This window comes from Heteronotia binoei, chromosome 1, assembly GCF_032191835.1.
Source record: "Heteronotia binoei isolate CCM8104 ecotype False Entrance Well chromosome 1, APGP_CSIRO_Hbin_v1, whole genome shotgun sequence".
Classification (NCBI taxonomy): Eukaryota; Metazoa; Chordata; class Lepidosauria; order Squamata; family Gekkonidae; genus Heteronotia; species Heteronotia binoei.
Window position 1 is genome coordinate 59,615,722 of NC_083223.1, and position 26,273 is coordinate 59,641,994.

At 44.6% G+C, this 26,273-nt stretch overlaps 1 protein-coding gene across 1 annotated transcript in view; it reads right to left on the minus strand.

Moving 5' to 3' along the window:
• The window catches only part of CSMD1 (CUB and Sushi multiple domains 1), a 1,753,937-nt gene that overhangs the window by 1,350,153 nt on the left and 377,511 nt on the right, over positions 1-26,273 (minus strand). The window lies entirely within an intron of this gene.

The following is a 26,273-nucleotide window of genomic DNA, read 5'->3' on the forward strand; positions in this document are numbered from 1 at the left end:
AGGGTTCTAAATATGCCAAGCTATTTATTAATCTCATGTTTGTCTACTCAGTCAAGAAGTATATAACATAACAGACATTTGTATGACCATTAACAACTTTCAACACCCATAGCTTTAAGAAACAAATGCGGTCAGTAGCCATTTCTAGGCAACCATTCAGTATTGCTAGCCTTCAAGACTTGGTTTCTGTAGGTAAAAGGCAGGGGAAGGGAAACCAGGCAGGGCCCTTTCAAGGTTGTTTTGGTCTTTGAGGGAGAACTCATTGGGACTAGACCTAGCATCAATCACAGAGCGACTTACTACCACACAACTTGCATGACTCGACAGCAGCTTCCCCCAAAAGCCAGTGTGGTGTGGTATTTAGAGTTTCAAACTAAGATCTGGAAGACCCAGGTCTGAATTCCCTCTCTGCCTCGGAAACTCACTGGGTGACCTTGGACATATTTTCAGTCTAACACAGGATTGCCAACAACCAGGTGGGGCCTGGATTTCTTTTAGAGTTACAACTGATCTCCAGATGACAGGGATATGTGCCCCTGGAGAAAATGTCTGCGTTAGAGGGTGGACTCCTTGGCATTATACACCACGGAAGTCCCTTTCCTCCCCAAACCCCACCATATCAAGGCTGTAACCCCAAATCTCTTGGAATTTCCCAACCTGAAGTTGACAACCCTATCATAACCAACTTCACAGAATTGTTGTGATGATAATATGAAAGAGAGGAGAATAATGTAAGCTACTTTAGGTCCCCACTGGGAAGAAAGGCAGGATATAAATCAATCAATCATTTTATTTATATTCCGCCCTCCCCGCCGAAGCAGGCTCAGGGCGGCTGAACTAAATAAATAATAAAAATACCTGAATATGGGGGCATATATGAGGTAGACTGGTGGGTGGAGGAAGAATAGAAGGAAACAGGGAATGTTATGGCTATGGGGGCTGCCAGGAGTAGAGAAATAATGTTGAGGGGGTGATTCAGGGAAAAGAAAACGGATCCCTACAAGTCTTTGCAGAGTCCCCAATGTGCAACTGGGTTCAGCCTGGTTGGCACTATGCAAACAGGCAGGACTTTTTCAGGGGAGAGCGAAGCAATGAAAGCTGAAGACAGGTGGCAGATAAAGGTAGATTGGCTAGTGGGTGAGAAGCAGAGAAGGAAGCCTGAAAGGGGGAAAAGGCTTTGGGGGCTTTCGGGACAGGAAAAGAATAAATAGCAGGGGAGAAGAAAATGAGATGCCTCCCACAGGTCCTTGTGGATTGGAGTACTGAAATGAGTATTTTTTAAACAAGTTTATATGTAAAGATGGTGTACTAGCAGACAAAAGGGGGGAAAAGACATTCATTTTACCTGACCAGACACTTTGATAGTAAGCTGAGCCCTAGTGGTACCACCAGCACTTCAGGACTCATCTGTGTCCACTGGGTGGAAAAGCAGCCCTGTGTGCTGTGCAGAACAGTGTGCCACTATTCAAAATGCATGCCAGATGTATACCACTCAAGTGTACAGGATTATACTGAGATTCCTCTTGTGCCTAGAGGCTCATATGTGCTTCCTTTTAAAACAAAGTCAGTCTTGCTACAGTCATAAGTGCAACCACAATAATTGCTGTTTTATAGTGTTTTATTAATGTGCAAATATATACGGGTAGTGTGGAGTGGAGGGAAAATGTAGAAGAACTGAAAAAATGGGGCAAATGGCACAACTCCATTCTAGAATGAACCATATAAATTCTACTTAAACAGGAATTGAGGGAAAGCTGTACACAGCTAATAGTGAACACCTAGAACAACAGAAGAATGAAATACTTCTGTCATATAGATAAATTGGGTCAATGTACTTCTTGGTTTAAAGATCTTGCAAATGCGCAATGGCCACATCATTTTACATCCTGTAGTGAACTGTAATCATTGTCCACCTCCAAATATTCGGGGCAGTATACAGGTGAGGCAAAATACAATCGATACATGCTCAGAAGCCCCATCTTTTATTTACTTTTTTCAGGCCTGGGATCCTGAAATAAAAACATATTCTGTCTAGGGCTATGTTTCATGAATTTTGGAGCTGAGCCTTAGAGAGCATTGGCACAAATTAAATCCTGAACTTCCCTCTCTCTCCTCCTCCTCTCTCCACACTAACTACTTCTCAAGCAACAGCCAGCGGGAATAAGTAATGTGGCTTGGTGTGATCACATTAATATTGCTAATGCTGAGTACATTGTTCCTGGAATAGCTAAACCCCATGCTGGGACCTCAGTAAAGCCTTAATTACCCAACTTCAAGTTGCAGTTTAGGTAGTAAAATATTTGATCATGTCTTTATTCAAAAGCTTTCTTCATGCCAGTAGTATAGTGGTTAGAAAAATGGACTTTTGGAGGGTTTGAATCTACTTTCAGGCTGCTTTCAGGGGGTAGGCATGTAGGTCTGCAATAGTACAGCTAGATTTGCATCCAGTAGTGCCTTGGAGGTCAACAAAATGTTCAGGGTGTACGTTATTGAGAGTCAAAGCTGACTCTCAAAAGCTTATACCCAGAAAATTGTGTTGGTCTCAAAGGCAGCACACTGTACTTGAATCTAGCTGTTCACCTTAGGCAAAGCACACACACTCAACCTAAACTCAGTTCAGTAGAACTGGGGAAATAATCCAATCCTACACATGCAGAGTTCCATTTTTATAAAATTTACTTTAACGGCAAGATTTGCAAAAAGCATTAACTACAGGCATTCCAGCAGAAGAGACCTTCAAGATATAAGAACTGAATTACAGGCAGAGGGGAAGCAGGACAAAAAGAAAGAGCAAACACGAGAAGTATTCCCCACCCTCTAAAAATTGATTAACATGACAGTGACCCCAAGGAACATGGAGTGCCTAGAGATAAGGGAGAGAAGACATAGGAAACTGACATCACACAATGCCACTTTGTGGTATGAACTTGGTAGAGACATCATGGTGTCACATGATTCTCAAGAAATGTTTCAATCTTTATTGCATTGCATGATGCCAGTTCCCCCTCCATTTTGCCCCTGCTGATCCAAGGGCTTCAAAAGAGAGATTGCCCACCATAGCAGGTCTCTAAGGTGCAACACTGTACTTGAATCTAGCTGTTCACCTTAGGCTAAGCACACACACTCAACCTAACCTCAGTTCAGCAGAACTGGGGAAATAATCCAATCCCACACATGCAGTTGGTGTCCCCTAGAGTTGCCAACCTTCAGATCAGAGCTCTCCGGAATTACAATTAACCTTCAGACTACAGAGAACAGGTCTCCTGGAGAAAATGCCAACCTCAGAGGGTGGACTCTATGGCATCACAACCCTGCTGAGCTGTCACCCCTTCCTGAACTTCACCCTTCTCAGCCTCCACCTCCAAATCAACAGGGATTTCCCAACCCAGAGCTGGCAACCCTATTCCCTAACTGCATCAGTATTTACAGAAACTAAACTGCTCACTTCCTGTTGCCTCACCAACTAGAGATGTCATCCTCCAGGTGAGACCTGGGGATCCCCTGGAATCATAGCTCATCTCATAGCTTATACTACAGAGATAAATTCCCAAGAGAAAATGCCCCACTGAGGCCCCTATCCTCCCCAGGCTTTATTCTCAAATCTCCGGGAGTTTTCCAACCTAAATCTTCCGGCAACCCTACCCTTTCTTCCCCTCTGGTGGCCAGGGGGGACCTGGAAACCCTATTATCAACATCTCCCTCAGGATCATTATGAGGATGAAATAGGGTAGTGCCTGCATCCCTGTCAATCTACAATGCCTCATATCCCTTGGAGGAAGGGCTGGACATAAATTTAATACATTTCATACATAAAATACTATCCAGATATACCATTTACTTTGTTTACTAAGAAGAAGCATATGTCCTTGCAATGCATAACACAGTACTGAATTTTAATAGAAAGCAATGAAGGACAGAAATAGAATGAATGCACGGCCTCTAAATTGAGCTGTCTACAAAAGCTTCATTTTTTAATTCTTCCATTTTGTGATTGAATTCTAATGCTTTATGTTGAATGAATTTATCCACAGTTTGTGCAGTATATCCTGCAGAACCTTATGAAGGCATACAACATTAATAGGCAGCCCCTCAGCAAGTAGCCGTGGTTTACCATGAACACTTTTTTTCTATCCATCTTGCTGTGCTCATTAATCCCACAAATACAGATATACTGAAGCTTAGAATTACACTGAGGCTTAAAATCAATCTGTTTTGTAATGAATAAAATATCTGCACAGAGAAAAGTTGTGGGGAACATTTTGTACATAATGCTAGAAGTCACACATGCAGTTTAGACACAAATATAATCCCAGCACTTGCTTTTATACCCAAAACAAAAATTATTTCAGGCTATCTTTAAACAACATTAAAAGATCCACAAATAGGTCTCCCAGTTGAAATCATCTACCAAAATACTGTCAAATGCTTGTGGGAGTTGCCAAATCTTAACAGAAAGGATTTAATAAAATACGGATTTGCAGGTTAAAATTAAGGACTAATAAGCAACCATTTTCTACTAAATTTAAATCAGCAACTCTAATGAATAGACATTAAAGCAGTGGGAATTCAGCAGGCCTCTAGAAAAAGAATTTCCAAGCATATCTACCGATCATTCAAACCAAACCATTAGAATGCAGACACTGCCACATTTCTTTCCCTAATGTAGTGCCTTTTATAATTAAGCAGTTCTTAAAAATGTATTTATATTCTATTAAACATAGCTTGAAGCAGAGGAAGAGAAGTCGCGACTGGTAATAGGAAGGTGTCAGCAGCTAGATTATATAAATGTTGCCTTCTTTCTGCACAATAAAGAACAGAATATTACAGCACAGCCCAGATTTGTCTGGTTTTCTGCCCATACAGTTCAAGACCAATGTTCCCTCCAAACTCCAGTGTTGTGAGCTAAAATTCTACCTCATGAGTGAAAAAAGCTAGTAGCATTAAAGTTGTGAGCGAGTTGACAGTTGGCTATCATGCATATTAGTTTTCTAGAAGATTATTTCTATAACCTTGTAAAAATCTCAGCATTAATTCAACTATATTTTAGGAATAATTTAAACATTATAAAAGAAAACAGAATTTTATTACAGAAAACATTGTCCTTTAAGGGTAGGCATGCCAGATACTACTTCACTGATGGCACAGAGATCCTGGACCTGGCCCAGAAGTCTTCTGCCATGTGCACGACATCCCTGATGCAGTGTTATCACTTGAAATTGACGTAATCACATCACTGATGTCGTGCACGACTCTCTATGTTTTGGTCAAAAACTCTATTTTTTTGCTACAAAACAGTTTTCCCAAAACCCAGAGAATTATTGCATGACACCAGTAACACAATGGCATCACTTCTGAGTCACATCATCTTGTCATGGACACCACATGATGATGCATCCATTTGCAGGTGAAGTTTCCCCCACCAGCCAACTGGGGGCTGGTGGATTGGAATCCTGAAGACTGGGGGATTCCCTGTCCAGACCATCTATGGGGGTAGACCAGGCCTCTAGAGAACAGGTCTACCCATCCCTTTCCACTATATTGGTAGACTTGACCTCAGACTGTCACCCAACACTGAGCCTTAGAAAACATAACAGCACTTTTTTTTTTTTTTGAGGGGGGGACTCTTGCAGTTTTGTTTAGTGAAATATGATAACCAGTATTACAGGCCAAGTATAACAGAGGTGGAACAAGCACTGTCAGAACCCTAGTATGATGACACAGAGTCCAAAGCAGCCATTTTATCCATGAGAACTGATCTCTGTAGTCCCAAGATCAGTTGTAATTCTGGAGCTCTCCAGTCTCCAGCTGGAGACTAGCAACTCTGTTTGCTAAATATTCATTACACCCAGAAATTACTAGAGAATTGCACAAGCAAGTTCACAAGGAAAAGGAAGTGGCAGCACCTAGTCTTCCTCAGGATATCAAAGTGCTTGTATTCCACCTTCTTACTTTATACAGAACCTTCATAAGACTGACGAAGTTGTTAAGGGGTTGTGGTGTTTGAAAAGAAAATATTCTTCTAAGGTCAACTCTTTCTGTTCTGGTTCCTTAACTATGATGAATTAGAGGTTGGCAAATGTTGTTCCCATCTTCAAGAAGGGGGGAAAGGAGGATCTGGGTAACTACCAACACATCAGTTTGATGTCTATACCTGAATTTTTTTTAGAACAAATGATCAGTCAGTCCTTGAGCATTTAGAAAGGATGGCTGTGATTACTAAGAGCCAGCATGGGTTTCTCAAGAGCAAGTTATGTCAGACTAACCTTATCTTTCACTTTTTTTAGAAAGTTACTACCTTGCTGGATCAGGGGAATGTGGTGGACATAGTTTATCTTAATTTCAGTAAGACTTTTATAAGGTTCAACATAAGATTCTTGTTGACAAATTGGTAAAATGTGATTTTATTACTGTTAGGTGAATCTGTAACTGGTTAACAGATCACGCCAAAGACATGTGAATGGTTCCTCATCCTCTTGGAGAAGAGTGACAAGTGCAGTGCCACAGGTCCATGGATCTGTCTTATTTAATATCTTTATAAAAGATTTGCATGAAGGAATAGAGGGAATGCTTATTAAATTTGCAGATGATACTAAATTGGTAATTAACATTTTATTGGAGTTTTCCAATACAAAAAACAAACAAAATTGCAAAGGAACAAGGATGTAAATAACATTGTAAATAACACTGCAGTGCAATAAATAATACTGACTATAGCTAAGTAAGAAGTATGTGTAAACAAGCTGTAAACCGTATTGGACAAGAACATAGCAGCCACATTATGTATAAAAAAGAAATTAAAAGATAGGAAACCTAGCAAGTAGTTTAACATCAAGTTAGGTCAGATGCCATAATCAATCAATTATGGAATTTAAAACCTAAAACCTAAACCTAATTTAAAGAATATCTGTACAAAAAGTAACGTATGGTATTACTATACTATAAACTATTACTATTACTATAAAGTGTGCCTTCTGCAACAGTAGTATGCACCTTGTGCAAGATGTAGACCACAACAAGTACAAACAGAGGAAAGAAGATATTTCAAAAGGGGGAAAAATTAGAGATAGAGTAAATTGAGATATTCTGAATTGTATGGTTGGAGATCATGAACTGCTATATAATCTACAAATGAAGACCATTTTTCCATGAAATACGATACTAAATTGGGAGGGGTAGCAAATACAGAAGACAGAGTCAGGATACAGGATGATCTCGACAGGCTGGAAAACAGGGCTAAAACAAATAAAATGCATTTTAACAGGGATAAACGTAAAGTTATGCATTTAAGTAGAAAAATGCATATTTATAGGATGGAGAGATTTATCTTGGCAGTAGAATGTGCAAAAAGTAACTTGGGCCACATTCAGATGCACCATTTAACTGTCCTAGACTCTTACCACCCAGCTTCTGCCCAGGTCACGGGATGGAGACAGTGCTGGTCGCCCTGGTGGATGTCCTCCAGTGGCATCTGGATCAAGGTGGCTCGGCGGTACTGATGTTGTTAGACCTATAGGCAGCGTTCGATACAGCCGACCATCGGTTGCTGACCCATCTTGCCGACTCAGGGATTCAGGGGTTTGCCTTACAATGGCTTTCCTCCTTCCTTGAGGGTCGGGGACATAGGGTGGCGATTGGGGGTGAACTGTCCCAGAGGCACGCGCTTGACTACGGGGTGCCTCAGGGGGCGGTACTCTCTCCGATGTTGTTCAACATCTACATGCACTCCCTTGCCCAGATTGCCTGGAGGTGTGGGTTGGGTTGTCACCGGTATGCTGATGACACCCAGCTCTATCTACTGATGGACGGCCGGCCTGACTGTGTCCCAGAAAATTTTGACCTGGTGCTACAAGCAGTAGCTAGATGGCTTAGGCTGAGTAGATTGAAGCTCAATACAGCGAAGACAGAGGTCCTTTGCTTGAGTTGTGGCAGTCTGGGAAGGGAAATTCCCCTACCGGTGTTTGACAGTGCACCACTGGCAATGGCGCACAAGGTCAAGAGCTTGGGGGTGCTACTGGAGCCTGCCTTGACAATGGAGGCCCAGATAGCAGCCACTGCTAAATCCACGTTTTTCCATCTTAGGTGGGCAAAGCAGTTGGTCCCCTTCCTGGAGTGCAGCAACCTGGCAACCGTGATCCATGCAATGGTCACCTCAAGGCTGGACTACTGTAATGCCCTCTACATGAGGCTGCCCTTGTGTCGAACCTGGAAGCTGCAGCTAGTGCAGAACGTGGCCACCTGGCTGTTATTGGGGCTCCCCAGGTGGGAGCACATTCAGCCGGGACTGCAGGAACTGCACTGGCTGCCAATAGTATGCTGGATTCGTTACAAGGTGCTGGTTATTACCTTTAAAGCCCTATATGGCCTAGGACCTGCCTACCTTAGGGACCGTCTCTCCCTGCATGTTCCCCAGAAAGTACTCAGATCGGGATCACAAAAGCTATTAGTAATCCCCGGGCCGAAGGAGACTCGATTGAAATCAACCAGAGACAGGGCCTTCTCAATTGTTGCCCCCTACTGGTGGAACCAACTGCCAGATGAAGTGAGGGCCTTGCGGAACCTTGTGCAGTTCCGCAGGGCCTGACTGTCCTCTTCCAGCTGGCATTCAATTGACTCGGCACCAGTATTTAAGAGAAGTGGAAGAAGGCCATCGCCACCAGAATAGCACCAACTCAGTATTCGGTTTTAACTGTTTTAATCATTGCATATCTATTTTATTACTGAATGTGTAATTTTAATACTTATTAATTTAATTGTTTGTGGGATTTTATGTTGTGAACCGCCCTGAGCCTGCTTCGGTGGAGAGGGCGGGATATAAATAAAATTAATAAATAAATAAGGGCCACAGTCAGATGTACCATTTAACCCATCAGTGAAGTGTTCCTGTTTTTCTCTGTCCTTACTTGAAATGCAGTTGCCCAATCAGGCATCCTGACCATAATCCACCTTGCTGAGTGCCTATCCTGTCACTGACCAATCAGACGGTCTGGCCTTTGTGCATGAGCATAAACAATGCCACTGATTTGCGTGCCCACAAAGGGACTATATTCTAGGAGCATGGACCAAACAATGATTGTGTTACTCACAAATCTCAACCTTAAAAAAACTCAAAGAAGTGTTTGCAGTTGCTCAGTGCTTAAGGCACCCATGTGCTCCTTCAATGATTATGCAGTTATGCTTATATTGCTAAGACTTTTTTTTAAAAAAAGGCACAAAACCATGATTGACAGGGACAGAAGTTGTGACAGTTTGATGATACTAGAGTGATCAGACAGGGAAAATCCATTCATAGTCCGTCATCAAGCATTTAGGGCCAGAATTTATCAAATGAGTGTGGAACAGAGTTGGGGCAGGACGGGTTGGCCATAACTCACAGACCATTCCCAGGTGCTGTTGTCTGGATGTGCACTTTAAATCAGACAGGCATCTATGGCTGTGTTGGATATAAATGCACATCTAACTATGCCCCTTGAGTCTAAGTGGACTATACACTGAACATAAGTCAGCAGTGTGATGCGGTAGCTAAAAATTGCAAATGTGATTTGGGGCTGTATCAGCAGAATGGGAAAAAAAAAACAAATGCGGAACAATGTGGTTCCCAAATCAGTATCAGAACTTGAAGAACTTCAAACGAGGCCCAGTACTTCATTACAAAGTATAGGTGTTTATTGAGAACTAGGTTCATGAAGGCACAGAATAACTCTGATAACGGGGTTAGCAATGGTTACAACTTTATGCGGTTGTTACAGAAACAACAAAGCCGGTTCTCACACTTCCAGAGACACTTGTCTGTTCCCAGAGTCTGTTATCAGAAAAGGGAGGAAGGAGTCCTGCTGCGATGTTCTGAGCGGCGGTCTTCAAAGGACACCTGCAAATGACTCCCAGAGGCTATCTGTCATTCCTCCCGTGGTTACAGTTTGTTTGAAATGTAAAGCGCTTTGATTAGTGGCCTAGCTACGAGTACATAGGGTTAGTATCAACTTACAAGATGGAGTCAGTTAGGCTAACATTGCCCAGCTTAGCAAGCATGAAAGGCACAAGTTCTGACAATCAGGGATTCAGGAGAATGTCCCGCGAACCCATGGATCAGGGAGGATTGGTGCAGGCTCCGAAAGCATTAAATACCTTCATAGCCTGACCAGAAGTGAGCTCGAAAAAGCATTTAAATGCCATTACAGCCTACCACCTTCCCCCTAGCCCAACCTGACTGAGTTCCAAAGGCATTTAAATTCCTTTGGAGCTTACTTCCAAGTCAAGCTGCCCAACCAGAAGTGAACTCTGAAGGCATTTAAGTGCCTCTGGAGGATTATGCTGGCGCAACTGAGCTCTGAGAGTGAGATCTGAAGGCTTTTATAGGGGTATATAAGGCCTATAAAAACCTTCAGAGCTCATTCTCAGAGCTCATTTGAATTGGGCCACCTGGCTCAACTGAGCTTCCAGAATGAGCTCTGAAGGCCTATAAAAGGTGGGCTCTGAAGTCATTTAAATGGTTTCGGAGCTCACTTCCAGTCAGGCCTGAACCATTAATCTTCAACGAACCTCCATTTTCCCAGTTCATACCCAGTTTAGATTTGTGATCTAAACTACTAGGGTGAATTTGACTGAAAGTTCATCAGTAATGTCAGGTAAAACATTCCTGAAACATTCCCAAGAATTACTTCCTGTGCTGCTGAATGGAGCAAGTGATAACACATCTGATGTGACCATTAATCTGCTACATTGGCCTTGCCTCCAGTGGCTTCAGGTAATGCACAGTATGTATCATCTGATTTGGCATGTGGAGGCTTTGTATGGAGCTGAAATTCTACATTATATAAGAGTCAATATGCAGAAGGGGTTAAGAGCAGCATACTCTAACCTGGAGAAATGGGTTCAACTCCACACTCCTCCATATGAAGCCCAATGAGTGATCTTGAGTCCGTCCCAGCTCTCAGAGCTCTCTCAGCCCCCCAAAATAAATCTAGCTTGCCACCTAGTGGTGCATAACATTGGCAGCCAGAGAATCTTGGAATCTGTGGGCTATACTACACACAGTGCCATGTAATTATTATTATTATTATTATTATTATTCTACATTTACTCTTAAAGTTACATTCATGTACAGTGTTAACACGTACCAAACAATACAGCACGGCAACATGTAGACACCCATTGGCATTGGAATTATGGCTAGTAGGAAGACTAGGTATTCTACTTCCATCCGTGCTCCACCTCAAACAAGTCCAGCATATTCTTTAAATCATCTCAGTGATATTAACGAAACACTAGCATCCATAGATAGTAAAGCCTGCAAATGTTTGGAACATAGTCAAAATGATGAAATTCATTATTTTTGTTAAGTTCTTAAGATAATTTTTAGGATATGGGAGACAGCGGGAAATATTTTGAACAGTGAAGACATGTGTGACAAGGTTTTGACAAAAGCTGCACTCATCAATAGCATTAAAATAGTACAGAAGTTTGGCAAGGATAAGCACAGACTTGAAGGACAGAGTAAAACTATAGTGGAAACTCAGCACAGCCTGGCCTTTTTTCCTTCTGAGTCGCTTATCTGGTCAGGAAGGCGCCAAGGCTGCCAGGTGGAGCTGAAGATATAATAAGAGAAGAGTAGGATGAAATCATGTACTACTACTGGAGATGAGAAACATACCTTATCTTGAAAGAAGGCAGTATGGGCTCAAGAGATAATATGGGGGAAAGTGGAAAGCAGCACTGGCTGATTAGAAGATCAGTCCCTACACACAGATGGCCAGTTCTTTTAGTTCAGCAGGAGAGATCTTCCAGCATAAGCATCCTTCTGTATATGTTACCAGTGTACATTTGGATGCTGATCTCTATATACTATCTCTTCTAAACCCTATGAAACTTTCTATATGAATCTTTTAAAAGGACTGATTGGTTTGCATCCTCATCCAGTTGCTGTATTTGACTAGTTAACCACAGCTACAACCATCTGAAGCGCAACACCTTTCTATTTACCCGACAATCGTTATGTATTGGAACCACATTAATTAAAGGTAGCCTCTCCAAGGGAAACATCTGAAGGAAGATTAGTGTCAATGTTTGACAGAAATCGTCTGACACACTATAAACCAGGACAATAAATGACAGGAGCTGAGAAGACAGTTATATTGTTGCTTCAGCTCGGAATTATTGTGGAACAGTAAGAAAGCATCACAAAATGAGGACTGCAAAGGCCTGGAAGAGTGGTAAACACCCACATAACTTTTGTTTCAGTTTAGTACAGTAGGGCTGTGATTCATTTTAGCCTGTACAAATTTTATTTTTAAAAAACATTTTTATATTTGTCCATAAGTGTTTTCTTCAGTTTGTCTTCCCTATCAAAGCTCTGCCAGTAAATGTATCTAACAGCACAATCCGGGAAGGGAGGGGGGGGGCAGAAAGCGCTGTGGAAGTGGACTTACCACTATGCCAGCGATATGGAGACCTATGCCGGCGGATCATCCTCTGCGCCAATGGAAATGGGGCATGCGCCACTCTTCAGCCTCCGCAGCAAATCACAGCCATGGGCTGATGGTGGTGCGCCACTGCGCCGCACTTGGGGCACAGCAGAGGCGCAGGGCGGCACTTCGCCGTAGGAGGGGACTGACCCAGGAGCGTGGCCACTCCTGGTCGGCTCCCAGAGAGCTTTCAGTGCGAGAACGCCCCCCCCCCCCGCCGCCAGGCACAAACTTGCATCAAGCAAAATGCTGGCATACTCCATAGGCACTAATGGAAGCAGAAAGCACACACAGTGGGAGTCGTGTTATCGCCCCACCAATCCCCTCCTGCTCCGGGCTGGGCATGGCCCCCCTCCCGCAGCCAATCAGTGCCCCCCCTACAAAGGTTTCGACTCCTGCCACGCACAACTCCCCAGGGAGGGCAGGGCACACGGCACAGCACTCTGATCCAGAGGGCCATGCCATGCGAACTTAGCGCAAGAAGGGGTGCACTTGGTGGAGGGAACGGCACAGAGAAGGATGTTAGTTAAGTTAGAGCAGCTGGACTTGGGGGGAGGTGAGCTAAGTTTGGGCTGCCTGTTTAACCACTTGTGCTTCCCAGTCCTAACAGGTCTCGCTTCCAGAGCCCCCGGTATAGACGGGTAAGTCCGGCTAGGAGTCTCCATGGTCCCCAGCCCCCAAGATCGTCCAGCATGGTTGCAGCTTCAGCCAGGGTGCCAGCCACTGCACATGTGCATGTGGGGCTGCTCCCTCGCTGTCCATCCCACTGGTGTCCCCACCCCACCCCGTGTCTTGGGCATCCCCGTACCGGGCCAAAGGGGGTGTGACACGTGCCTCGGCTTTCCGCAGCCCAGACAGTGGCTCACCATCTAGGGCAGGTCCTGCCACTCACGTCGCCCCCCACCGTGGCTGCCGTGATTGCTGCCTCACATGCGATTCAGCTGGCCCGTTATGCAGGACAGCTGGAATTGTGTGGGATGCCTCCACTGGAGGCAGCCAGAACGCTCGTCCTGCTCCTCGCAGACTTGTCCAAGAAGAAGAAGACATTGGATTTATATTCCGCCCTCCACTCAAGAGTCTCAGAGCAGCTCACAATCTCCTTTATCTCCCTCCCCCACAACAGACACCCTGTGAGGTGGGTGGGGCTGAGAGGACTCTCACAGCAGCTGACCTTTCAAGGACAACCTCTGCCACAGCTATGGCTGACCCAAGGCCATTCTAGCAGGTACAAGTGGAGGAGTGGGGAATCAAACCTGGTTCTCCCAGATAAGAGTCCGCACATTTAACCACTACATCAAACTGGCGCAGGGGTGGAATCCTATGCCTGCAGCCAGCAAGGCTACCCCCGTCTCTCTTTCAGGTGTGTGTGCTGCACTCCAGCCTCTGCAGCCGCAGGAGCACAGCTGGCCGGTCCCATCAACCCTGCAGTTGTTGATGCATCCTCTGGCAACGCATTGCGGACTGCTGGAGCCAGGAACCTCCCTACGCGAGCTTGCTCTCCCTGCTTGCGGATCAATAAATTTAGCCTAGCACGCCCATCTCATCTTCTGTGTCTTTCACTTTTCCTACCTCACCCTGATCCCCTGTATCCCCCGTGCACTCTGCTCGTGGCCGCCCAAGGGCATGGCTTTGTGGCTGGGGGGACTCTTGGGGCACCCACTTAGTGCAATTGTGTGGGAGATGCAGTGGGCAATAGCGGAGAAGGGCGAGGGCTAATAGGCAGTGAGGCAGACACTTGTCTGGGGCTGCACCATATGTCCACACCACCTGGGTCTGTGATGTAGCTGATAGGGGGGCTGAGATCGGGGTGGGTGCCCACAGGAAAGGGGGGGCAGGAGTTGACTTGGCCAACCAAAAATAATGGCAGCTGGATGGCAGGCTCAATAAAGAGAGAAGTTGGACATGTGAGCAGTCCTGCCGCAGGGCGGCCTCGAACCCACAGGCTCAGCATAATGAGGTGGGGGAGTAGCTCGTTAAGCCAAGCTGCCTCCACTGTGTTCTGAGGCGGCTTACAGCTGCTACATGCCGGGGGCAGGGTTGGTACTGGCCCCTTTCGGTGGGGTCATGCAGGGGCCACAAGCAGGGGGTGGTGAGGGTCACCGTAGGGGCTTCTGGATATGCAAATAAGATAAACCTATGGACTTGAAGTTGCACCTGCTCAGCCTAGGGAGCACGTGGGGAGGTGTGAGTGGTGACTATCATCTCCGTTGGTCACTATTTGCCGAGAGACAGCTTTAGCTGGGAGTTGAGTCTGTGGCCACTCACATCTGACAGAATGCCTGCTGTGGTGCCCTGCCTGACAGTCCCACGGCCACAGCATGCGGAAACCCTGCCGAGGCGTGGCAAGCATTGCATATAGGTTCACAGGTCCCCTCACTATGTTTTGCTACCTTGTCTTTCTTTTTTGTGTCTCCCCCCAGGACTTCAGCCCTGCCTGCCATTTTGTCGTCTTCCCCATGCCTTTTCCAACAACTGTATGGATTTTTGAAGGGATCCCGAGAGTGGTCCCAACAATTCTGGTTTAATAATAGAATGAAGTGCCCAAGAGGCATCAGCATACGTGGGAGTGTGCGGTGTCCCCCCAGTGGCCCCGGGTGTGTGAGCAGCCGCACTCACGGCATGCTCTCGTCCCTGGGTGCCCTGCCTGCACGCCGAATGGCCCATATGTGAGCTCGCACACACTCACGATGCAAGTGCCCCCCCCAAAGCCCTGAAGGGCGGCAGCCCATGCCCCCGCCTCCTCATTCTCCCTCATCTGTAACCCAGGGTCTGGGAGGGGAAGGTCCTGGGGGGCCGGCATGCATTGACAGGGGGCGATGTTGTGTAGCAGGATGCACACAGTGACTAGCTTAGCCACAGGCAGGGGCTGCATGCTGCGTCAACCACCTGTGTGGTGCAGGCAGCGGAACCTCATCTTCAGCTGCCTGAAGGCATGCTTGATGACCATGCGAGTGGCTCTGTGCGCCTGTTTGTATGCTGCCCAGTCCTTGGGCACGTCCTCCTGGTACAGTGTCAGCAGGTAGAGCAGCAACAGATACCCTTGGTCATCTGTGGAGGACAGGAAGGTGAGGACAGGGGATGGGAGGGGCGTCCCACATCGTCACCTGGTGGCCTTACCTAGCAACCACCCCTGCCCCTCCAGCCAGGCTGCCAGGAGGCAATTGAGACCCAAGGACATGAAGATCTGGGCATTGTGTACACTCCCTGGAAACTTCACCATCAGATCTGTGAAGAGTCCCTGGTGGTCACAGGATGCCTGCATGTTGAGGCTGTAAAAGTGGTGCCTGTTCTGATACATCATGGGATTCTCCCATGGGGTCACCAGGGCAACATGCATGCAGTCCACAGCCCCCCTGACATTGGGGAACCCCATGACCGCCACGAAGCCAGTTCTAGCAGTCTGCAGCTCCTCCTCGCCTGTTGGGAACCGCACAAGTTGCTGGAGGCTCTGAAGCATGGTGTCTAGAAAGGAGTGGAGGCAGCGGCTGGCTGACAACTGGGAGACTTCCAGGACCTTGGCCACCACACCCTGGAAGGAGTCGGTCGCCACGAAGTGCAGGGAGATGTGGACCCAGCTGCAGGATGGAAATGGGGCGTGGGCTGGTCACCTGGCTGCAGAGGCTCGCCCTGAGCTGCTCACACAGGTCCTGGATGGCAGCACGGTCCAGGCGAAAGCAGTCCAGACAGGTGGCAACCTCAAGTCACAAAGTGCTCAGCCGCTCCCGGTATCTGCATGCTCGACAGCGTCTCCACTGCTACCAAGCAACCCACACATAGAGAGCAGGGGGGGATGCGCAACGGCTGCACCTGGGGGGGCTCTGGCGGTGGGATGAGGAGACACCACCTGCCACGGGCCCCCATGGTTTGCGTGCTGTGGCGCGGGCTGCGGTGGCCGTGCTGCTGCCATGAGGTGCTCCACCACAGCTTCCAGACACCGCTGGAGCTGTGAGGGGCCTTGCATGAGCAGCGATGTGGGGCCATCGAGGCCAACAGATGCCCTGCTGGTGTCCCTTGGAAAAGCTGGGCGGGCCGGCATGAGAGTGACCACTATCAGCCAGCTGCGGTCATCAGCCCCTGCATTCCACTGCCTGTGGCAGGAATGACGGCAGACAGATCAGCCTCTACTGAGAGTCACCGCCAACTGAACTGGACTGAGGCAGAGAAGGCACTCCTCTTTGGCTTGGTGGACGAGAATGCCACGGTGGCCCCCATGGTTTGCATGCTGTGGCGCAGACTGTGGTGGCATTGCTGCTACCCTGAGGCGCTCCACCACAGCTTCCAGACACTGCTGGAGCTGTGAGGGGCCCTGCACGAGTGGCAGCGTGGGGCTGTCGAGGCATTTTAATATTGATCATGAAGAGGCAAGATTGCAATTATGCTATTATTATGTTTTGGAAAATGTACATTTAGACCTAAGTTCAAGGAAGTACATGCCCTAGTTCCTTGTACTCAAGGGAGTGCTTTCCTTAAACAGCATCTCCATACTCTAAAGGCGAAGCTCTCTGGAAGAGGAAATACAAAGGTGACTGTGACTTATTATGAGGCATTTGTTGCTGGAAGCAAGGCTGGTTCCAAAGAGTCATCAGCAAGATGCTGCAAGTGCCCCCTCTCCATCCAATGTGCTCTTTGCTTAGATGTGTCAGTGCTAGGAATACCAGCCTCCAAGGTAGGATCTGGGAATCCCCCAGAATTACAGCTTATCTCCAGACTATAGAAATCACTTCCCTCGGAGAAAATGGATGGTTTGGAGGGTGGACTCTATGGCACTGTACTCCACTGAGGTCCCTGACCTCCGCAGGCTCCACCCCCAAATCTCTAGGAGTTTCCCAACCTGGATCTGACAATGCTATCTCCCTATCCTTCACCAGTGGCCGGTGGGGACCTGGCAACCTTAGTCAATGCCCTGAATGGGCAACTAAGCTGATGGCAGCATGTAGCTTCTCTTATTTATTGTTTCTATTTAGTAAAATTTCTATGCCACTCTCCAGAGTGCTTGCTCAAGGTGGAGTTGTGGGAATTTCCAGTTCTGGGAAGCAGAATGGAGGACACTAGCATATGAGGAATAGTAGGCCGTTACCACTGCAACCAAGAACTGGTAGTGTTGAGACTCCTGGCATGAGTGAGGAGGATACAATTGCTTGGCATCATTGCTTCTAACAGCAGTCCTGCCACTCTCTCTCAATTGCATTGCACCTTGTCAGGGTGCATGGACTCTGCCCCTGCCTGGCAGTGGCTATGGATAGAAAAAGAGGGTGGTCCAGAAGTCTGGACAGCTGACACAATATCAAATCCCTTTAAGGCTTTCCAATCTGCTGTCCAGCTGACTTGGCAATGCACTTGAGATTTCCCAGCCCACTTTCTGGCTGGTGGGTGGGAGAACAAATCTAGGTCAACCCAGGACAAGGGTTTGAAATGACCACAGCTAGCTGTTCATGAGAAAAAGAAAATCAGACAAAATGGCCTTCATGTCCAAGATTCCTGGTCCCCCCTCCCCATTTTAAACAGTTAGATGATATTGGAAGTGTAACAACCTACAGTTAAATTGGCTATTTGGCTAACATACAACTGTACTAAAATACAGTTAAATTGGCTATTTGGCTAACAGAACATGGCAGCAGCCCAATAATGCATCATTGATCATAAATATTGAAAGCTGCATATTATATTCTAAAAGCACAGATATCTTAGATAATCATTATTAATTATTTATTAAAGGTGCTTTGACGCATCACAGTTCTAGATGGGCTTCAACTCAGGTAACTCTGAGGCCACAGAAAGGCTGTTTCTGCTTCTGCAGTTTAAGTAAAATTAGGACATGATTAAGGTTATTTGTACTTGTGGTTAAACTAAAGGTCAAGTTGATACCGTAATAACAGTTGTGGAACAGGATACATCAACACAACAGGATACATAACATTTTGTATACAGCCATATCAATCAAATGTAGATTCAAGTGTCCTTGAATCTCAGGTAAGACCAAGTTGTCTTTCTTTGGCCTAGTCTCATATCTATTAAAGAACAAGTGATTGTTTAATGCCAGCAGCCAACATAATGATCAGTCTCAATGCTGATCCAGCCGCCAGGACAGATACTGAAGGCTTTCAACCTTTTAAATCCACAAACCTGATGTTTAGCCTCCGGATATTTCATTGATTATGTTCATTAATCACAAAACCTAGCGCATTCAGAGGCTCAGATAAAGTGTTTTGAAAGTCAGGTTGTGGCATTAGACAAGGTTATTTGAAGACATCATAACAGAAGTACTGCAAAGATATAAGGAACCCAGGCCCTTAAACACTGCACATGGCAGAAATGTAAAGTATTCACATTTTATTACCTCATACTTCCTCCAAGGAACCTGGGGTGGTATACATAAGATTGTACAGTTTCATCATTGTGCAATCTTAAACACAGCTATGCTCTTCTAAAACCAATTACTTCAGAAGGATATACCTCTTTTTTAGGATTGCACTGCCAGTAAAGCAGATTAAGTTTAGAAACAATGGTCATTGTTTAGTTTTAGAAACAATTACTGAAGTCATTGTGAGATATATACTGGAGTGCAGATTTGACTCTCCTTCTCTCTAATACATATATTGCAGTCTAATCCAGGGTCCTCAATCTTTTTTGAGCCAATGGGCACCTTTGGAATTCTGACACTGTGTGGTGGGCACATTCACAAAATGGTTGCTGCAGGATGTGGAGCTAGCCACAAAATGCCTTACACAGCTTACACTTGAGCCACAGAGTAAAGATACTTGTGCTGTGGTGGCAGCTGCTACCAAAATAACAGGGGATGTCCGTTTAGCCTAGGGACATCCATTTAGCCCAGGGATGTCAAACTCATTTGTTATGAGGGCCGGATCTGATATAAATGAGACCTTGTTGGGCCGGGCCATGTCGGACCAAGTCATAACTGTACTATTTAAGATTAGGTAGCAGAAATATAAATTTTATAAAGAACACAGACAAACACTAATATGTTTAAAAAAAAAAACTTGAAACACGCCTAAACCATTTGCACTCATTAGTCTTAAAGATGCTTTCTTTGTATTTCTTCCATAGGATCCAGAGAACTGGGCAAAAGAAGCTCTGGCTCTTTCCTTCCTTCCCCAAGAGATTGGGGGGAACCTCAGCCAATAGAAGGGAGAGAAGCTTGGCTCAGTAGTTCTGTTGTGCTATTGAGAGAGTCTGTCAAAGCAAGCTTTTCCTCTCCAAGGAAGGAGCCTCAGCCAATTGAGAAAGTAGAGGTTTTGCTCTGTAGCTCCTGTGCAATTGAGCAAGCCTTGCAAAGCAAGCTGTGATGCAGAAAGAAGCAAGATATAGGGAGAAGGAAGCTAGTTGTTCAGGGACCTGATAGGAGCTCTCCGGGGTCCTGATTCAGCCCCCAAACTGCATATTTGACACCCCTGATTTAGCCCCAGTCAGGACCAGGGCTTTTTCTGCCCTGGCCTCGGCCTGGTGGAACATCCACCAATGTGAGATCACATGTGGGACCTTTTACCATTCTGCTGGGCCTGCAAAATGATGCTGTTCTGCCAGGCTGTTGGTTGAAAAAGACAGTCTCCCCTGCTGAATCAATCATCTGTAATCATTATCTACACAGCCCAGATCAAATAAATTTTGGAGTTTCAATGCCAGCAGCTCTACATTGGTGTAATTTAGGGTTGCCAATCCCCAGTTTGGGAAAAAAAAAAAACATGCTTTACAGTTATCAGAAAGTGTGGGAGGGGTTGAATGTCTTCTGGGCACTCCATTATACCCTATAGAGACCAGTCCTCATAGGGTATAATGGAGAATTGATCTGGGGTGCTAGGGGAGTCCTGTTTTTTGAGGTACAGACAAGAAATTTTCAGCATAGCATCTGGTACCTCTCCTCAAACCACCACCACCCCCAAGTTACAAAAATATTACACCAGGAATCCAATTCATTGAGCCCCTATAGAAGTAGCATGTTAACGTCTTGTACAGACTCCCCTAAAGCATGATGTTGCATCGACAGCTTTGACTTTAGTCTAATAACAACCTTTTAGAAGAATGAAAATTAATATTCTTATACCCAAATAGACCTTGAGAATAGTGTTTCTATGTTGGCTACATAACAGGGCAAAAAAAATCCTGTTACTGGTGTCTAGGATTCTGTATTCATATTTAATGATATTCTTTCTCTCTCCCATCCATTTTATACCAGTGTTGCTGGGTTGCCAGGGTCAGGGAGAGCTCATGCTCCCTTTTCAATACAAATCCAAAGAAGAATAAATCAGTTATTGTGTAAGTCCAAGGCAATGAAGATATTAAGCACAGCAAAATCACTTGGCTAAGAAAAAAACTAAGATCATGGCATCTGGCCCCATCACACCTTGGCAAATAAAAGGGGAAGGCATGGAAGTCGTGACAGACTTCACATTTCTGGGTTCCAAGATCACTGCAGATGGTGACTGTAGCCATGAAATTAAAAGATGTTTGCTCCTTGGGAGGACAGTTATGGCAAACCTGGCCAGTATAATAAAAAGTAGAGACATCACCCTGCCAACAAATGTCCGTATAGTCAAAGCAATGGTATTCCCAGTAGTAATGTATGGCTATGAGAGCTGGACCATAAGGAAGGCTGAGCACAGAAGAATAGATGCTTTTGAGATGTGGTGCTGGAGAAGAACCTTGAGAGTCCCTTGGACTGCAAGAAGATCAAATCAGTCAGTCCTAAGGGAAATCAACCCAGACTGTTCCCGGGAAGGTCAGATGCTGAAACTGAAGCTCAAGTACTTTGGCCACCAAATGAGAAGGGAGCACTCCCTGGAGAAGATCCTGATATTAGGAAAGACAGAAGGCAAAAGAAGAAGGGGACGGCAAAAGATGAGATGGCTGGACAGTGTAACTGATGTAACAAACACGAATTTGAGAAGACTTTGGAATATGGTGGAAGACAGGAGGGTCTGGGGTGACTTTGTCCATGGGGTCGCAAAGATTGTGCTACTGAACAACAACAAATTAGGTTCATGTGAATATCAAGTACTCAGGACAGGGAGATTTGCAATGGGTCAATTTCCTGGACGTTACTGTGTATAAAGATCATAATAATTGTTTGTCTGTCAAGCCCTTCAGAAAACCAACAGATAGGAGTTCTTACCTTGCTTTCACGTTGTTCCACCCAAAACATCTTCACAATAACCTTCTGTTTGGACAACTACTTAGGATTAAACGCAATGCCACTAGTAGGGAAGATTTCCTTATGGAACAGGGTAGATTAACCTCAGAGTTCCAAGGCAGGGGGTATCCTATGGATACCATCTTTAGGGACATCAGAAGAGCAGAGGGAATGAGTAGGGAATCCTTGCTACAGGAACGAGCTAAAACACGGGGGCCCGCCAGGCTGACATGTGCTTTTGATCACACCCCGTTGTCAGATTCTATCAGAAAGGTGATCAACAGGCATTGGCACCTAGTGGAGAATATCCCGGGATGTGAGAATAGTCACCTTGTTGGCTTTAGGAGAACCAAAAGTATTAGGAACTATGTGGTGAAAGCTAGTCTACAAACAGAGGATTTTACTGCGCCTGGACCGGTAGGGCATTTTAAATCTCAGGATGTTCTGTGTTTTCGCAGGCTTGGCAAGGGAAGAAGTTTGTTAGCCCAAATTGGGTGAGGATCACTCTCAAATATCTAAGTAATTGCCAGACCCAACGTGTGGTGTACTTCCTGTTCTGTCCGTGTCCCAAGTGGTACATAGGGAACATGGTTCATCAGGTAAAGTCCAGGATCCTAGAACACAGGTCCCAGGTTCACCTTTCCGTGCCAGATGTCCCGCTTGCCAGTTATTTTGGGGAAATGACCCATGGAGCGGAGGACTTTAAGTTTTTTGTTTTATACAAGTATGAGGGTAAGGTAGACCAGGAACAAGATATTAGACACATACTCTTGAGAGAGGAAACCCATTGGACCTTTAAATTAGATACCATGGCCTCCAGAGGCTTGAATGCCTCTTTGGAGTTCACTAGTTTTTTGTGAGATGTATCTTCTGAAATGTATTTTTGGGATTATTTGGCTTGTTTTCCTATACCATTGGTTTGTAGTATCAACAATGCTGTATTCTTTGGTTTTCTGTACCTTTGTCTGAATAGTTCTGTGAAAAAACTGTATGAAATGAAATAAGGATTTGTTGCTTTAAATGGTTTTTGGCACTACCCAGCTGCTTGCAATTAGTGCTTTTAGAATATGAGACCTCTGGGAGGTTCTTTTTGGATGTCCTGGGAGGAGCCAGATTCATGACTCATCAGGCTTAGAATGACACTGAGAAATGGTGAGCTTGAATTTAAGTGTGTGATTATAATTTTGATTTTAAACAATGTCTTTAAGAGAAGTGATATATTCAAAATTGTAATTTTTACATTTATCATAAAATAGTTCATGCCCCATCATATATGTTCGATGAAGCTCGACAGTGAAACGGCTGGTTCCAGCCTGCGGCTCTGTCACCAGAATTTCAATTAACGGGGTTTTCATCTTTGTTCCACTAGTGTAAGAAGAAGAAATTTGATGTCCTTTAGAAATTTTCAAGAACACAGTGGATGTATGAACGTTTAAAATGGACTTTGGCTTCCACTCTGAGTGGTTTATCCAATGAGTCTAGTTTCATAAGGTCATAAAGCACTTTTGCACTTTTTGAATATATCACCCAAAGGGTGATTATGGTACACTTATAAAGTTGTAATTATCTTTGTGTAATTTGTCAGTAATTTTGCTGGGTTTGGGCTTTTTTTTTTTACATTTGGAGCACCAGCACTTTGATTCAGCCCATTGGAGTGGGTGAATTGTTGTGAGTTTCAAAAGTCAGAACCAGACTAACATCCCTAAATTACACCAATGTAGAGCTGGTGGCATTGAAACTCAAAATTTTTTCTCAAATCTGGATGATTTTAAATGTATGTACTAGTAGCAAAGTCAGTCAGATCTGAAGATACTTAAATCTAGTGAATGGAACTGTAAACAGGTAAAAACAGAACTTTCTAGAAAATGGCCCAGAAAAACATCATAGACTCCATCTTTCCAAACCAGCCATTTCCTCCAAGGGAACTAGGTTACCAGTCTCCAGGTGGGATGGGAGATCACCTGGAATAATTACAACTGATCTCCAAAAAACAATTTCCTTGGATAAAATTGCTGCTCTGGAGGGTAGCATTATACCTTGCTAAGGTCATTTGCCACCCTAAACTTCACCTTTCCAAGACTCCACCCCCAAATCTCCAGAAATTTCCCAACTTTGGGCTAGTGACCTTAAAAGGAACTGATCTCTGAAGATGGGAGATCTGATGTGATTTCAGGAACTTGCCAGGTCCCACCTGGAGGAGAGCAAGCAACCCTAGAGGACAGAACAAGTAGGAAAATTGGAGGGGTATGGGGGCTTTCAGAAAAGGGAAAGGAGAAATAGTGGAGGAGGGTAGAAATTAGATGCCTCCCACAAGTCCTTGTGGATTCCTACTTGAACTTGTATAATGTTTGCTTTTAATTTGGGTTTGAACATCCTTTTTGGTCATCTTGTTAATCAAAAGTGTTCCATGAAAAGTGTTAAAAACCCTTCTACTCCCCCAAAGTGTGAATGTACTGGCATTATACTTTATCATTTTGTTTCTGTTTCTATAGAAAATTAGGAGAAGAGAAGCTCTTTTCTTGGAATCGATGTGGTTGAAAAGGGAACTTTGATTCCTTTGCTCTAGATGTCAGTGGATATAACTGCAAACTGGTTCTTTCCACTGATTTCATTCTTCTATTTATTTTTTAAAAGAATTGAACCTGTTTCTATTTTAGGCACTAAAGGTTTTCAATTGATCAACATGGCTTGATTAATTCTATTTTAATCAGCAGTTATAGTTGCTGTTTCTTCATATACACAGTCCTTTTCCTCCATCCTCCAAAAGGTACACATACAAATACTTTTTCCTCCATTCAAGTGGGTTGCCTCTGTCAGATTCCCATGTTTATTCAACAGAACAGAACATGGGTTTGGAATGAGCACTCACTGAATGCTGAAGAAAACACCAGCCAAGCATTATGAACAATTAACCCAGAAAAGGCTTGGTCAACCAACATTTACATTAATACTATTACTGATTACAGTCACTTGATATGAGATTCTGTGGGAAGATACCCAGTGCATACCCAAAGAGGGATCTTTGCAAGTCACAAAAGAAAATACGTAAGGATACGTAAAAACAAAACTCACCAACCCCTCAAAACAATAAAAAGATTATAGAAACCCCATAATATTTCACTTGAACTTTCTATAAAGTTAAATGTGTTCATGGGTTGCTGTTCTGACACATACCAAATTTCTGCTAGTAAAAAAAAAAAAAGGGTCCCCTTCATAATCAAAATAAACTATACAGGGAATCATGGGACTGGCTATGTAAAAAAGTCATGTGGGAGATGGGCTGTTGTATGGAGGAGAATTTTGAGAGAATGAAGTGAGTGAAAAAGCTGGCTGGATGATTTAAGTTGCACTGACATTTGTGATAATTTATTTCATATTCTTAGTTATATTAGATTCTACAAGCAGTGAGGTGAGGCCACAGGATAAACCCTTTGTCTTTATTTGTTATAAGCTCTACTGAAGTCTCAATTGAGGCATACTGGTCATGGTTGGGAAGGCCATTTGGCCAAAATTCTTTAGAATAAAGATGCTAAAGCGTTAGTACTGGAACATTGTTGCTCACATAACACAGTTGCTTTTTTATTATATATTATAGGTGTTGGTAAATTGAATAACTCTAAATGAGGGCTTTTTTGTGCCCACCACTCACAGAAGGATGGACAATTCCAGTGCTGAAACACAACTGGCCACCAGCATCTTTGTCTAGGCAGAGTGGCTCAAGATGTGAAAAATGCTGTAGAGTTTGTTGGCAAAGTTCCTGTACCAAGTCCTTTTTATTCATCTACCAGAGTATGATCTTATAAGCACCACAAGCTTCTCCTTGAGTTGCAAAGATCTACAGCTAATTAGGTATCTGTAACCAGGAATCATCATTTTGTGGTTCAAGTTCAACATTTTAGAAAGCAGAGTCTAAAGAGGGATCTCAAACTCAATTGTACAAATAATGTGAGTTGGAAGCTGAACAGAGATTAGTTTTAAGGTTTTGATGGACAGTAAAAGAATTGATATTTCCTACCATGGCATCATATTCTGTCACACCTTTGCTGAAATGGTGGGGATAGAGAGACACAGTTAGGATGACCCCTTTTCATCGCCAAGCAGTGCAGATTATGGGCACAGCATATTGTTTAATGGTAAGTAACTGAAAAGTTAAAAAGGGTTACTTGAAAGTTAAAAAAGAGGGTTACTAAATCTTATTTACACCTCACCTGTCTCTCCTAAAGCAGCTTACATCCTTCTCCTCTTCTCCATGTTACCTTCACATAACTACCATGTGAGGTCAGTTAGACCGGGAGCAAGCTTCCATGGCAGAATAGGAATTGAAGCCGAGTTTCCCAGATTCTAGGGGTCACCTAGAAGCTATGTTTCTTCGCTTGTTTACACTTGTTCTCCCATCTTCACCACAGCTATGCAGCTGCCACAGGGAATTGCTTCTAACAGAAAAAAAGGATAGCCTAAATAGGTGGAGTATCTGTGTAAGTAAAGCAGTAAATGTGGCAAAACTCCTCCCTCCATGCAGTTTTTGTATGAGAAAATTCCTGGGGTGGATGGTGCTGGCCCAAGTCCATTTGGGCTCTCCTTTTTAAAAGAAGCAGTTCCCTGCAGCTGCTGTGTATATGCCGGGAACACAGGAAACAGGTGCAAATAAGTGTTGGGGTAAAGTAACATGT